General features: G+C 41.3%; 1 protein-coding gene across 2 annotated transcripts in view; it reads right to left on the reverse strand.

Moving 5' to 3' along the window:
* Positions 1-12,520, reverse strand: part of PRPF18 (pre-mRNA processing factor 18) — a 103,704-nt gene extending 91,184 nt beyond the window's left edge. For both annotated transcript variants that reach the window (XM_088844118.1, XM_088844117.1), the window contains exon 1: positions 12,377-12,520. The gene's annotated coding sequence lies outside the window, so the exon portion shown is untranslated. The remainder of the gene's footprint in view (positions 1-12,376) is intronic.
* Positions 12,521-14,291: the final 1,771 nt, after the last annotated feature.

Below are 14,291 nucleotides of genomic sequence, written 5' to 3' on the forward strand. Positions count from 1 at the left end.
AGGACAGTCCATCAACAAAAATATACTTAGAAACGACAGAGATGATGAAATAGGAAAGCTTCTAAATCAACTACTGTAAATATGCCCCAGAGGCTCAAAAATGTAGGGGAAAACAGGCATACTGGAGAGAGAAATGGAAGAAAAAGGAACAAAGAAAAGATTGACTATAAACTTCCTATCAGAAATTATATAAGCCTGGAGACAAAGGAGTGACATTTTTAAGTACTGAAAGAAAAATCTGTCAATCTAGAATTCTATACGCAACAAATTGATCTATTAAAAATGAAGGTGAACTAAAGATTTTTTTCATACAAAAGAAATTGAGAGGATAATTCAGCAAACTACAATACAAAAAATATTAAAGTTCTTGAATCCAACAACGTACAAAAAGAATAAAGTGGAATGCAAGGGTGCATCAACATCCAAAAAAAGTCAAGGTAATCCAGTGTATTAATAGGAGAAAAAAGAAAAAGCATGTGTCTACATTAATTGACAGAGAGAAAGGCAGTTGACAAAATCCAGCACCTACAGCAAGATGGAAAACTAGGAAAGAGTATTTACAGAAAACCTACAGCTAGTATCATACTGAATGGTGAAAGAATGAATGGTTCCCCACTGGTGTGAGGAAACAACCCAAAAGTATATCAACTAATAAACGGATAGAAACAAATGGTAGTATAATCTTTTCAAAGGAATAATCATTCCTCAATAAAAAAAGAATGAACAGCTGAGACATGCAACAACATGAAAAAGTCTCAAAACATTATGCTAAGTGATATATTCCAGACATAAAATACCTTATACTTCATGATTCCATGTATATGATTTCTTTAAAAATGAAAACTACAGTGATCAATAGCACATTAGTGATTACCAGGAGCAGGAAAATGAAAGTGAAGTCATTCAGTCATGTTTGACTCTTTGTGACCCCATGGACTGTAGCTTACCACGCTCCTCCATCCATGGGATTTTCCAGGCAAGAGTACTGTAGTGGGTTGCCATTTCCTTCTCCAGCTAGGAGCAGGACTTGCTGGCAATTGACTACAAAGGGGCAGGAAGGAGCTTTTCTTGTAGGGGGATGGAACTATTTCTATATCATAAAGTTAAAAAAAAAAAAAAACACTTCTAGGCACACCCTAAACCTCCTATCACCTGGAATATTCCATAGTCCTCTAACTGCATCCATTCCGTAGTACCCTCTACGATTCTCTTGTCCTGTGCTAACCACCATACCCAAAATATACACATTTCCATGTTTGGCTGTTGGGGAGGACATTATTTGTGACCACAGTCACTACAGTTCATAAGGAGAGACAAAGCATTGCAAATTGGCAAAAGCAATGGTCATGAGAAAAGCCAGCTATGAACAGCCCCTGAGTGTTAGAAAAATCTTTCAAGCACAATTATATGCTATATTTCATCACCTCTAAGATTCTTTTTTTTATATATTTTAACTTCTCTGAAACAGGGATGCATCTTCAGTTGATGACATCCTGCAATTATAACTGGCTGTGTTTCTTTTTCTTACTGCTGCTGCTGCTGAGTCACTTCAGTCGTGTCCAACTCTGTGTGACCCCTTAGACGGAAGCCCACCAGGCTCCCCCGTCCCTGGGATTCTCCAGGCAAGAACACTGGAGCGGGTTGCCATTTCCTTCTCCAATGTGTGAAAGTCAAAAGTGAAAGTGAAGTCGCTCAGTCGTGTCCGACCCTTAGCGATCCCACGGACTGCAGCCTACCAGGCTCCTCCATCCATGGGATTTTCTAGGCAAGAGTACTGGAGTGGCTTAGCCATGCCTTTTTTCAAACAGTGTACCTTAGAACTAATGGCAAACCCCAGAGTCAATACACTGCAAGATGTCTGGACAGAGGATGCACAGGATGTGGCTGTGGCTTCTGGGGTAAGAAAGCAGAGATGAGAGCAAAGTTTGAATCCAGGGGACTGGAATCATGCCCTGGGCCGGAGTCTTCACGTTACATTTGAAATGAACAGCCCTGTCCCCACTTATTCCTGTCCGTTGTTAAAGCTGAGGAGGTACTCTGGCAAGTGGTTGCCAACAGACTCAGGAACAAGCTGGAAGAAATAATGCTAGGGAAAGGTAACAAGTGCATGTCCCATCTCCAGCAGGTGGCACCACAGAGAAGACAAATCGATGGATTTGGGCCTGGCTTAGTATGGTTGGCCAACTGCATTATGAAATTAGGTAACTAAGCAACTTGCCACGGTGCTACTAGGGGATGAGAGGACAGGATTTCTCCACTATAATTACTTATCTTTCTGAACTTCAGTTTCTTCATTTGTAAAATAAGGGATAATGATCATACCAGCCTAATAGAATGATTCAGTTCAGTTCAGTTCAGTCGCTCAGTCGTGTCCGACTCTCCGCGACCCCATGAATCACAGCACGCCAGGCCTCCCTGTCCATCACCAACCCCCGGAGTACACTCAAACTCATGTCCACAGAGTCAGTGATGCCATCCAGCCATCTCATTCTCTGTCGTCCCCTTCTCCTCCCGCCCCCAACCTTTCCCAGCATCACACTAAAAAGGCATAAAAAAACATGTTAGGGCTAAAAACAAGCCTGGCATATGGTAGTACTAAATAATTTTATGTATCATTATAGTCATTTCTGAAAATACTCAAAACTACATTCATTCACTCACTCATTCTTTCAGCAAGCGTGTTTAGCAGTTGTGATGCTAGGAGCTGAACAGTTTACTGTATTTTGTCACTGTTCTTTATGTCTTTTTAATATGCTTAGAAATAGCCAGTAACAAACACCAGTTCCTCATACTCTCCTCAAATACTTACCATCCTCAATGTATTTTATTTGTTCCAATATCTTGCCAATTAAGCAATTAGTTGAAAATAGAGCCAATGTTTTACTCTTTATATTAAAACCAATACTATTGATTCATCGTAGAATATCCCAGCTGTTTGCATGCCAACAATGATCTAGAAAAATACACAAGGCTGAAAAAAGAGAAATAGAAAGTGGCTTCATTACTGAAGGAGGTGTTACTGTAAGGCAGTCATTGCAAAATAAAGATAATACTACACTGGTACAGATTTTGAGAGAAATGAAGTTATATGTAAAGATGCATAAATTTATTATTATAAGTAGACTCATTATTATAGATTTTGTAATAAAAAATAACATGGTACCCCAAAACTAATATATGTCAATTACACTTTTTTTAATTTAAAAATTATTTTCTTTTGATTGATGAATAGTTTTAGTAAAATTCCTAAGAGAGCTAGAGACAAATATTACTCTGAATTTAGATATGATTTTTTATTGTATTGAAGAAAGGAAATTATCCAAGTTTTATTAATGGGAAAGAGGAGAGTGAAAAGGTTGGCTTGAAGCTCAACATTCAGAAAACAAAGATCATGGCATCTGGTCCCATCACTTCATGGGAAATAGGTGGGGAAACAGTGTCAGACTTTATTTTTTGGGGCTCCAAAATCACTGCAGATGCTGATTGCAGCCAGGAAATTAAAAGACGCTTACTCCTTGGAAGGAAAGTTATGACCAACCTAGACAGCCTATTAAAAAGCAGAGACATTACTTTGCCAACAAAGGTCTGCCTAGTCAAGGCTATGGTTTTTCCCGTGGTCATGTATGGATGTGAGAGTTGGACTGTGAAGAAAGCTGAGCGCTGAAGAATTGATACTTTTGAACTGTGGTGTTGGAGAAGACTCTTGAGAGTCCCTTGGACTGCAAGGAGATCCAACCAGTCCATTCTAAGGGAGATCAGTCCTGGGTGTTCATTGGAAGGACTTATGCTAAAGCTGAAACTCCAACACTTTGGCCACCTCATGCGATGAGTTGACTCAATGGAAAAGACTCTGATATTGGGAGGGATTGGGAGCAGGAGAAGAAGGGGACAACAGAGAATGAGATGGATGGATGGCATCATTGACTCGATGGACATGAGTTTGAGTGAACTCCAGGAGTTGGTGATGGACAGGGAGGCCTGGCGTGCTGTGATTCATGGGGTCGCGGAGAGTCGGACATGACTGAGCGACTGAACTGAACTGAGTGCTACATCTGTCATCTGTCCTTCCTATTTCCCAAATTTGTATTTCTTCCTTTGATTCCAAGCCCCTTAGCCCTTCAAAAAGAAAAACATGCTTTTAGACCAAAGGTTGCTCAACCCTGGCTGCTCAGTAGAATCATCTAGGGGCTTTTGAAAAACACTGATGCCCAGGCCTTATCCCAGAATAACTAAGGCAGAATCTGGACATCAGTCATTCTAAAAGCTTTCCAGGTGATCCTAGTGTGATTCAATACTGAGAATCACTAGTAGCAAATTAAACACCACCTATGATATTTAAAAATCAGATACTTGCAACAATACCCTTTCTGATGTAAACTTCTCTCCTGACGTCATTTTGTTGAGCATGAGCTGCACACAAGACACAGCACTGAGTGTTGACTGTCATGGCATCCCTTTTTTGTATCCCCATCACGCTTTAATTATACTTTTCTTATTGTGGCTAATAGTCCACCCTATTGTATAATTATTTGTGTATGTATTTAAATTATCTTTTAGAATATACCTTTACTGAAGATCAGAACAATGACAGTGCCTTTTAATGGCAGATCTTTGCTGTTTCAGTTGTCCACCTTACGATTTCACTGTTGAATGACCCTGCATCCCATCTCCCCAACCTTCACTCCAGCCTTATACCTCCCTTCTGACTAATATAACTATTTTTTTCTAATTTACTTATTTTATTTTGGCTGTGTCAGGTCTTAGTTGCAACATGTGGAATTTCAGTTGCATTATGCAGGGTCTTGCGTTGCAGTGCACGGACTCTCTAGTTGTGGCACAGCCTCCAGAGCACATGGACTAAGTAGTCGTCACGTGTGGGCTTAGTTTCTCCACAGCATGTGGAATCTTGGTTCCCCAACCAGGGATTGAACCAGTGTCCCCTGCATTCCAAGGTGGATTCTTAAGCACTGGATCACCAGTGAAGTCCCTATCAGTTCAGTTCAGTGCAGTCGCTCAGTCGTGTCCGACTCTTTGCGACCCCATGGACTGTAGCCTACCAGGCTTCTCCGTCCATGGGATTCTCCAGGCAAGAATACTGGAGTGGGTTACCGTTTCCAATTCACCTATTTTCTTTTCCTAATTCAGGTGTCACCTCCACACACTTAATTCTGTTCTCATGGAATTCCATTCACCACTCATACTTCTTCCAAGTGTTTTCCCCTCAAATTATCACTAGAATGGCTTTACAATTCTTCCTCTCCCTTGGTTCTTCCCTTACAGCTTCACTCTTTTTCACTTCCGACTAACTCTTTGCCTCATTCCCTCCCCTATCACTCAACCACCTTTGCTCTAAGCCCCCCATAGTGGGTATTATCCTCATTCAAAGGAATAAGTTGCCCAAAGGACAGAGCTAGGGTGTTTGGGGGCATCACTGCTGGCCAGTGTTGGTGAGGTGTTCAATGAGAGCTAGACCTTGAGACAAAAGAAAGGTTAGTGGGGAAGACCAGATCGTCCATACTGGTTAGGTAGGGTGGGGGACAAGCCGTGGGTGAGGATATGGGCCATTGTTGCAATGCCAAGAGGAAGTGGTAAGACAAGAAGAATAACCAGCAAGTTCATGATCTGCCAAGAGGAAACAGGTTAGACTCAGGGACAGATAGAGAGGAAAAATAGGTAACAAAATGCAGAGACCAGAGTTCACAAGGCATACAGTTAATGAATGAAAGATTTACAGGTTCTGGTTTGATCAGCACTCCACACCTCTTTTTGCTATCCTGTCAGTCTTAAAGTGCTCATACCTAGATACCTTCTCGCTCTACTCCTTATTAAAGACCTTTCTCCTGATAGCTCTCCTAGAGCTACCAAACTAGGACTTTGTGGTGTAAGAGGTGAAAATTGCTTATAATCCTTAATGTAGAAGGTAGACAGATATGTTATCTTCTTAGATGTAGTTCCTGTTAACAGAGCTGAGGGAATAAGGGATCATGTCAGGCGTTACGGGGGCTGGATTGGACCAGACAGAAGTACTGACTCAGAGAGGTGGAAGCAGAGGCAATCTTAGGGGTAAATGCAAGTTACTGCTGCGAAGAGAAATCGGAAGTTCATGCTAAAAGGAGGGCATCAAGCGTGGGATGAGAGAGACAAATCTAAGGCCATAAATAGGAGGAGGGGCAAGGGATCAAAGCCAGAATATTTCAAATATTTTCATGAAGCAGAGTGCAATCGTGAAATAAACACTAGGCATGCACAGCATGTCAGAACAGGCATTTCCGAGACCTGGATTCATGTGCTAGGACAGCTAACCAATTTAAGGACACGGGGCTGATGAATCTCGTCCAAGAGATCCCTCCTATTAGACAGGATAGACCCAGAGTTGCCCATCTGAGTTTTCTTGATGGAGAACAGAGCTTCTCTCTTGGGTGTATATGAGTATCCAAGGGCACCCTTCAGGAGGTCCCTCCCACTGGACCAGAGTGGGCCCAGGTCTTGGAGGTTGTGGCTACATCAGCCTCACTAAGCATTTACCTGGGGCCTCATGTAAGACTGCTGGAGTCAGTCTTCAGGGTGTATAATAGAGTCCAGGTGCTGAAATGTATAGAATAGCACATACCAGGGGAATTGCATGGGGCAGGCAATCAGAGCTGTGAACACTGTAATTCCGAACTTTGTAACAGACTCTGGTAAAGACAGATGGGGTGGATGGTGGAAGGAGAGTCAGCAGCTCTTCCATCTGAATCCCTCCCCTTGCTATCTGGTACTTGTTGATCACGGCCTTAGATTGTAACGTCCCTTGTGCTAATGAAGGCCTGTAGGTGTTTCTGAGCAACCTGAGCGCCTACGGGATCTGACCAGGAGCTGGGCTCACAGAGGTTTAGGATGATACCAGGAAGAGGTGGAGGTAAAACCGTAAATACCACAAAAGGGAGTATCCAGGGGAGGTGAGTTCGGGGAGCTGTTATTTCTGGATGACTCACTTACCTGTTCATCGTTGCTGGCATTAAATACAAAGAGCGCCACTGTCCCAACCTCCTCTAAAAAGTGTCGTCCTCAATAAATTCCATAGCTGCATAAGAATATCTGGGCACTGACGATGGTGACTTCCAAACTGTCCCAGGAGAGTCATTAATGCAGACAATATTTCAGAGCCTGCTAAGTCACAAGCCTTAGTGTCCTTGAGCACAGCCCTGCCCTGACCTCCCCAGAATGAGGGATAGAGGATCCACTTGGGGGTCAGTCCCCTTCCCCCTCGGCACAGTGACAGCTCTATCAATACTCTTCCTTGACCTTGTTACAATCACCCTCCAATCCCATGAGGTGAATAATATCACCCCCTGGGCAAAGAGACACGGCATGATCAAGTGACTTGCCCAGCCACATGGCACTAAGCAGAGGATCTTGAACCCAGGTTGGCATTGTTTCAAAGTCCATGATCTTACCAACTAAATTAGTACTGCCTCAAGGTAGAGAGAGAACAGTCTTGGGGGACAGAAAGCATAACTGAAGGACACATCAGTCAGACACTGGTCAGGGCTTGCTGAGTTCAACATTAATTCCAATCACAGCCAAAAGGGAAGAGAAAGTGAGTATAAATGATGGGCACTTGGTGGTCTACAAGGACCTAGCTATTCTAGAATCCTTCTAAATCCAGAATGGGGATTTTCCATAAACCTTTGTTGAGGGGCCTGGAAAAAGTTTTTTGTTGTTGCTGCTTGTTTTTATTTTTTTAATCAAGAGCCAAACTTGATTTTGGTGGTTAAATGATAAGTTTCTCAAAGGGAACTAGGTGGAAAAGATTTAATGCTGGGAAAGATTGAGGGCAAGAGAAGAAGGGGATGACAGAGGATGAGATGGTTGGATGGCATCACCGACTCAATGGACATGAGTTTGAGTAAACTCCAGGATATAGCAAAGGACAGGGAAGCCTGGGGTGCTGCAGTCCATGGAGTCACAAAGAGTTGGACATGACTTAGCAACTGAACAACAACAACAGTACTCACTGAAGGCACATTTCAAGACCCAAGAAACACCAGGACAGCAATGAGTGTATGAAAATAATTATTTGGGGACTTCCCTGATGGTCCAGTGGTTAAGAATCTGCCTGCCAATGCAGGACACACAGATTTAATCTCTGTTCTGGGAGGATCCCACATGCCATGGAGAAATAAGCCCAGGCCCTACGGCTATTGAGCCTGTGTTCTATAGAGCCCAGGATCCGCAACTACTGAGCCCACAAGCTGCAACTACTGAAACCCTCGCATTTTAGAGCCCATGCTCTGCAACAAGAGAAGCCACTGCAATGAGAAACCCAAGAACCACAACTAGAGAAAGCCCACACACAGCAACAAAGAGCCAGTACACTGCAGAAAAGACCCAGCACAGTCAAAACTAAAAAAATTATTTAAATCAAAGAAAGCATTAGTCTAAATAGGAAGTAAGGATTACAGAAGCTTTCAGATGAATACAACCGTATTATAGAAATTTAGAAATAGAACAAAATAAAATCAGGTACAATTCGAATTCTATCAGATAATCACTGTTATCATTTGATAACATTTATATACATATTTTATGTGCATATTTATAGACTTTGCAATCAGTTCAGTTCAGTCAATCGTGTCCGACTCTTTGCGACCCCGTGAATCACAGCACGCCAGGCCTCCCTGTCCATCACCAACTCCCGGAGTTCACTCAAACTCATGTCCATCGAGTCAGTGATGCATATTATTTCATATCCTGGCTTCTTAACAATATTATATCATATTCACTTTTCCATTTTGAGTAATAGACTTCATAAGTTTATTTAGTTATATAATATTTCATTAAGTGAGCTATAACCAAAATTAATTTAAATCATTCTGCTCCTGTTGGATATTTAGATCACTGCAAGTTTTTACTATTATAAATTATTCTGCAGTGAACATCTTTATGCAAATGGAATTTTATTTGCATAAAGTGCTTTAGATTCATTACTTCTTATATTTACTACCACTCTAGGCCAGATTTTAAGCATCACATAGCTCTATGAATGAATTCAAATGCTAGTCAGTCTCCCTAGCTTCTGATCTATCCTGCATAACACTAAGAGATTAATTATCCAAAAATGCCACTTTCGACACGTCACTGTCTTACCTAAGATATCCTTCTCTGTCTGCCTTCCATCACCTGGTATAATTTGACTATTCTATTATAACCTTTATAGACCAAGTGGAAGTGTGTTGGGGTTCCAAAGGCTCATCAGCAAGACCCAGGAAAACAAATGGTAGAGATAACTTACTTAGTAGACAGGAGAAACTAAAAATCAGCCAGACTTGTTGGTAATAGGATATCAATATGCACATATGCTAAGTTACTTCTGTCGGGTCTGATTCTTTGCGACCCCATGGACTATAGCCCGCCAGGCTCCTCTGTCCACGGGATTTTCCAGGCAAGAGTACTAGAGTGGGTTGCCGTGCCCTTCTCCAATAAAAAGCAAGCTATTCACCTCAAAGAAACACAGGAAGCCCTGGAAATTAGAGGCACTAAACGAGACAGGAGGGAGGCATAAAATGAAACTAGAAATAGAGGGACCAAGACTTTCCAGGAGGCCCAGTGGCTAAGACTCTGCACTCCCAAAGCAGGGGGCCCAGGTTCAATCCCTGATCAGTGAACTAGACTCCACATGCCACAACTAAGAATTTGAATGCCACAACTTAAAAAACGATCTCGAATTGCACAACCAAATAAATATTTTTTTTTTAATATAAAGAGGGATTAGTTGAAAGTGGCTATAAAAAGTCTCTTCCATACTCCATGAAGTTGGCTGCGCCTCACCAACCCAGAAAAGGAGTGGGAGGTGTACTTTTGAGGAAATTTAACCCTACAATCTGGACATGGACACAGACACAGTAGAGGAAGGCAGTGAAGAAATGTCCCTAAGATTTCTTTGCATGAAAGTTTGGATAGTGAATGGTGTAGTCCTAGGGCCCCTACCCCATTGTCCTCTCCCAAGCCTAGACCACCAACCACAAACCTGTCTCACCAGTTCTCCATCCCTGCCTCTAACTTCCTGGAGATTAAGTGCACATACATTTGCATTTGAAGGTCAACCAATAAAACAGCTATGTGCCTGCCAATTACCCTACAGTGAAGCAAGCACACCAGACAACAAGCTTTGTTCATACTCATTAAGTTGCCAAGTAGGACTTCTAAAATACCCGACTTTTAACTGTAAAAGGATAGCCCATGATCACTGAGCAGTTGAGGAACCATCTATGTTGTTCTTTTCCAAGACTGTTTTGGATATTTTAGGTCCTTTACCCTTCCACATAATTTTTCTGATTTTTTTCCACCATAGATTAACTTTGTCTTTTCTAAAACCTAATATGTGTGCATGCTAAGTTGCTTCAGTCATGTCCGACTCTGCGACCCTACAGAGTGTAGCCCTCCTGGCTCCTCCATCCATGGGATTCTCCAGGCAAGATATTGAATAGAATCAAATAGTATGTATTCCAGCTTTGTTCACTCAGCATGCCTGTGACATTCAGGCATGTATAAGTAGTACATTCCTTTTGATTACTGACTACTATTACACTGTATGATTATATCACAATTTTTAACCTACTTTCCTACTGATAGATATTTTGTCTCCAGATTTGGGCTAATAGGGAGAGAGCTGCTGCAAGTGTTCATGTTTGTATGTTTGAGTGGATATACAACTTCGTTTCTCTTGGGTAAATAACTAGGAGTGGAATTGCTGGGTCAAAGGAAGGGATAACATCACAAGAAATTCCCAACCCTTTTCCAAGGTGATATTATACTTTTACATCCCACCAGTTGCTTCATATCCTCCTCTCAACATTTTCCACCCTCATTTTTAAAAATATATTTTAGCTATTAGAATGGTATCTCATGGGTTTTACTTTGTTTTGTTGTTAGAAGTATTTATTTTAGAAACAATTTCAAACTTAAGAAAAGTTGCAGATAAAGTACAGTCCCCCTTGAACCAGTTAAGAGCAGTTGCCAGTATCATGTTCTTCATTTTCAAACATTATTTCCAACAGAAAAGGATTTTATCCTGCATGATCACAACACTGTCATCAAAATCGGTAAGTTCTCATGATTATATTACTAGTATTTAGGAACTACTCGCCAGAATGGCCATTATCAAAAATAAAATCTACAAACAATAAATGCCGGAGAGGGTGTGGAGAAAAGGGAGCCCTCTTGCACTGTTGGTGGGAATGTAAATTGGTACAGCCACTGTGCAGAACAGTGTGGAGGTTCCTTACGAAACTAAACATAGAACTACCATATGACACAGCAATCCCACTACTGGGCATATACCCTAAGAAAACCATAATTATAAAAGATACAGGGACTCCAATCTTCATTGCAGCACTATTTACAATAGCCAGGATGTGGAAGCAACCTAGACGTCCATCGATAGATGAATAGATAAAGAAGATGTGGTATATATATACAATGGAATAACTCAGTCATAAAAGGAACAAAATTGAGTCAGTTCAAGTGATGTAGATGAATCTAGAGGCTGTCATACAGAGTGAAGTAAGTCAGAAAGAGAAAAACAAATATATACTAACGCATATGTATGAAATCTAGAAAAGTGGTATTGATGAATCTATTTGCAGGGCAAGAATAGAGGTGCAGACAAAGAGAACAAAGTTGTGGACACAGGAGGGGAAGGAGAGGGTGGGACTAACTGAGAGAGTAGCATTAACATATATCCACTACCGTGTGTAAAATAGATAAATACCTAGTAGGAAGCAGCTGTATAATACACGTTGCTCAACTTGGAGCTCTGTGATGACCGAGAGGGGTGGGATGAGAGGGAGGGAGAGCGGCTCTAGAGGGAGGGAATATATGTACACTTGAATTTTATTAAAATGTCCATCCTCAGGACTTTCCAGTGGCTGACTCTGCACTCCCAATGCAGGGGGCCTGGGTTCGATCCCTGGTCAGGGAACTAGATCCCGCCTGCCACAACTAAGAGTTCACCTGCTGCAACTAAAGATCCCACAGGCCACAACAAAGACCAAAGATCTCTAGTGCCGCAACAAAGAATCAATGCAGCCAAACATATAAATATTTTTTAAATGTCCTTTCTCCTCCCACATATCTCTGGGGGTAAACCCTGACTCATTTAGATCAGTGTTGTAATTCATCTTCCCTGCTTCAGTGATATGTTTAGGAAGGTTCATCTATCAGTCAGGAAACTAGAAGCTACGTTTTGCAGGCTAGGTAAAAAGGGTTCTAATATAGGAAACTGGTGGATTACTCAGAAGAAGCAAAATAAAAGGCCTAAGAGAGCAATGGTCAGATAAGTCACTGCTCATCTTCTCAACCTGAAGCATTCAAGCAGATGGCTCTCAAAACTCACCTTGAAGTTTCTCTGAGTATCACATCTGCTCACAATTCTGGCTGAAACAGACTGGAGAATAATGATCTTTCCATCATTCTGGCTCAAGGGTTCCTCCTGTATACACGCTCTAGTATGGAACCATATGATAAAGGCGATTCTGGCAAATGTAGCTCCTGGCTTCTCCACTTCAAAGCAAATGAGAACTTAGCAGGGGAGATGATGTTGCCAAATCAACAAGGGATAATCCAACGCAGGGCATTGACCCAAGTCAGCCAAAGGCGCAGGAGGGGAAGAAAGCTGGAGAACTTCTGAAAAATATTTGCTAATAAACTAAATAAAACAAATACTTGCAGTAAGGATAGTCCTCCTTCGCTTTCCACTGGAGTTTTTTTTCTATGTGACTCTTGGAACCGAAGGATTGATCTTATGATCATGACAGGAGCCAGTTGAGATGCAGGCAGACGCAGGGTCTGAAGCTTGTCCAATCTGAATTTCTTGTTATGTGAGAATATACGTTCTTATTTAAGTTATTTTCAATTGTTTTTTCTGCAGATGGAAAACATGCATTTATAACAGACGGAGCACATTACTTAGGTCATGCAGGTAAATCCCAGAAGAAACCATTTACAGGAGTGAAAATGGGAGACTTAATGAAACAAGACTGGGATAATGAGATGTGGTACAGAGCACATTGGTTTTTATTCTGTGCTTTGTGCTATTTCACGTTGTAAAGATGATATATGCACTACTTGGATAAAAAATTGAAGTAGAAAAGGAACAGTCTGAGGACTTCCCTTGTGGTCCAGTGGCTTAAAACTCTGTACTCCCAATGCAGGGGGCCCGGGTTCAATCCATGGTCACAGAACTAGATCCCACATGCCACAGCTGAAAGTTCACTTGTGGAAACCAGCATAAATAAATAAATACAGATATTTAAAAAAAAAAAAAGGGACAGTCTGACAACTCATGTCCATCTCCACAGTGAGTTTTCTTGATTTACTCTGATCTATAGAACAAAAAGAAATGGCAGCTAAACGCCACAGCTTATCCTTATATCTTGGCATTCTCAAAGCCAACATCTAAGATTGTATAGGTCCTCAAGACATGTCTATTGAAGAATGGGTAAATAAAGAAAGGAATAAACACAATTCCAAACACATGGCTTTTTAAAAATAATTTTGTGGGGGACTATACTTTCAATTCAAATCAATCCATTGCTCAAAAAATAATTTAGAACGACATTTTAATTTCAGCTTTATTTCAGTTGAGGAGCGATACAGAAAGTTGCATTCATTTTGCTATCTTGTTTTTATCCAAAAGTATAACCTATTATGATTATATACTTTAACCACCAAAGTATGTTCCAAATTGTCCTTGACTGTTTCCAAAAGTCCAATGCATCTTTAAGGATGAAAATTTTTCACTGCTGAGAACTGAAATAATTTGACATAAACTCTGAAGGTAATTCCAAATAGAGACCTGCATGTTTTTGAACAATGCAATGTTCAAATGCAATGCAAAGCAATGACGTATGAATATAAAGATTTCCACATACATGATGACAACTTAGAGGAAAAACTCCATTTATTTGGAGTATTAGTGCTACTTGGCATGACAAAAATGTGTTTATCTCATGGTTACACGTCATGTAACACATATATTTATCAATATGAGGATAATGTGAAGACAGTAAAGAGGAAATCCACAATGTCAGGAAGATGTGAATCAGTTCAGTTCAGTCGCTCAGTCATGTCTGACTCTCCGCGACCCCATGAATCACAGCACGCCAGGCCTCCCTGTCCATCACCAACTCCCAGAGTTCACTCAAACTCATGTCCACAGAGTCGGTGATGCCATCCAGCCATCTCATTCTCGGTCGTCCCCTTCTCCTCCCGCCTCCAACCTTTCCCAACATCAGACTCTTTTCCAGTGA

The sequence above is a fragment of the Moschus berezovskii genome, chromosome 15 (assembly GCF_049115385.1).
Source record: "Moschus berezovskii isolate FMDL1 chromosome 15, NW_MosBer_1.0, whole genome shotgun sequence".
NCBI classification, from domain to species: Eukaryota; Metazoa; Chordata; class Mammalia; order Artiodactyla; family Moschidae; genus Moschus; species Moschus berezovskii.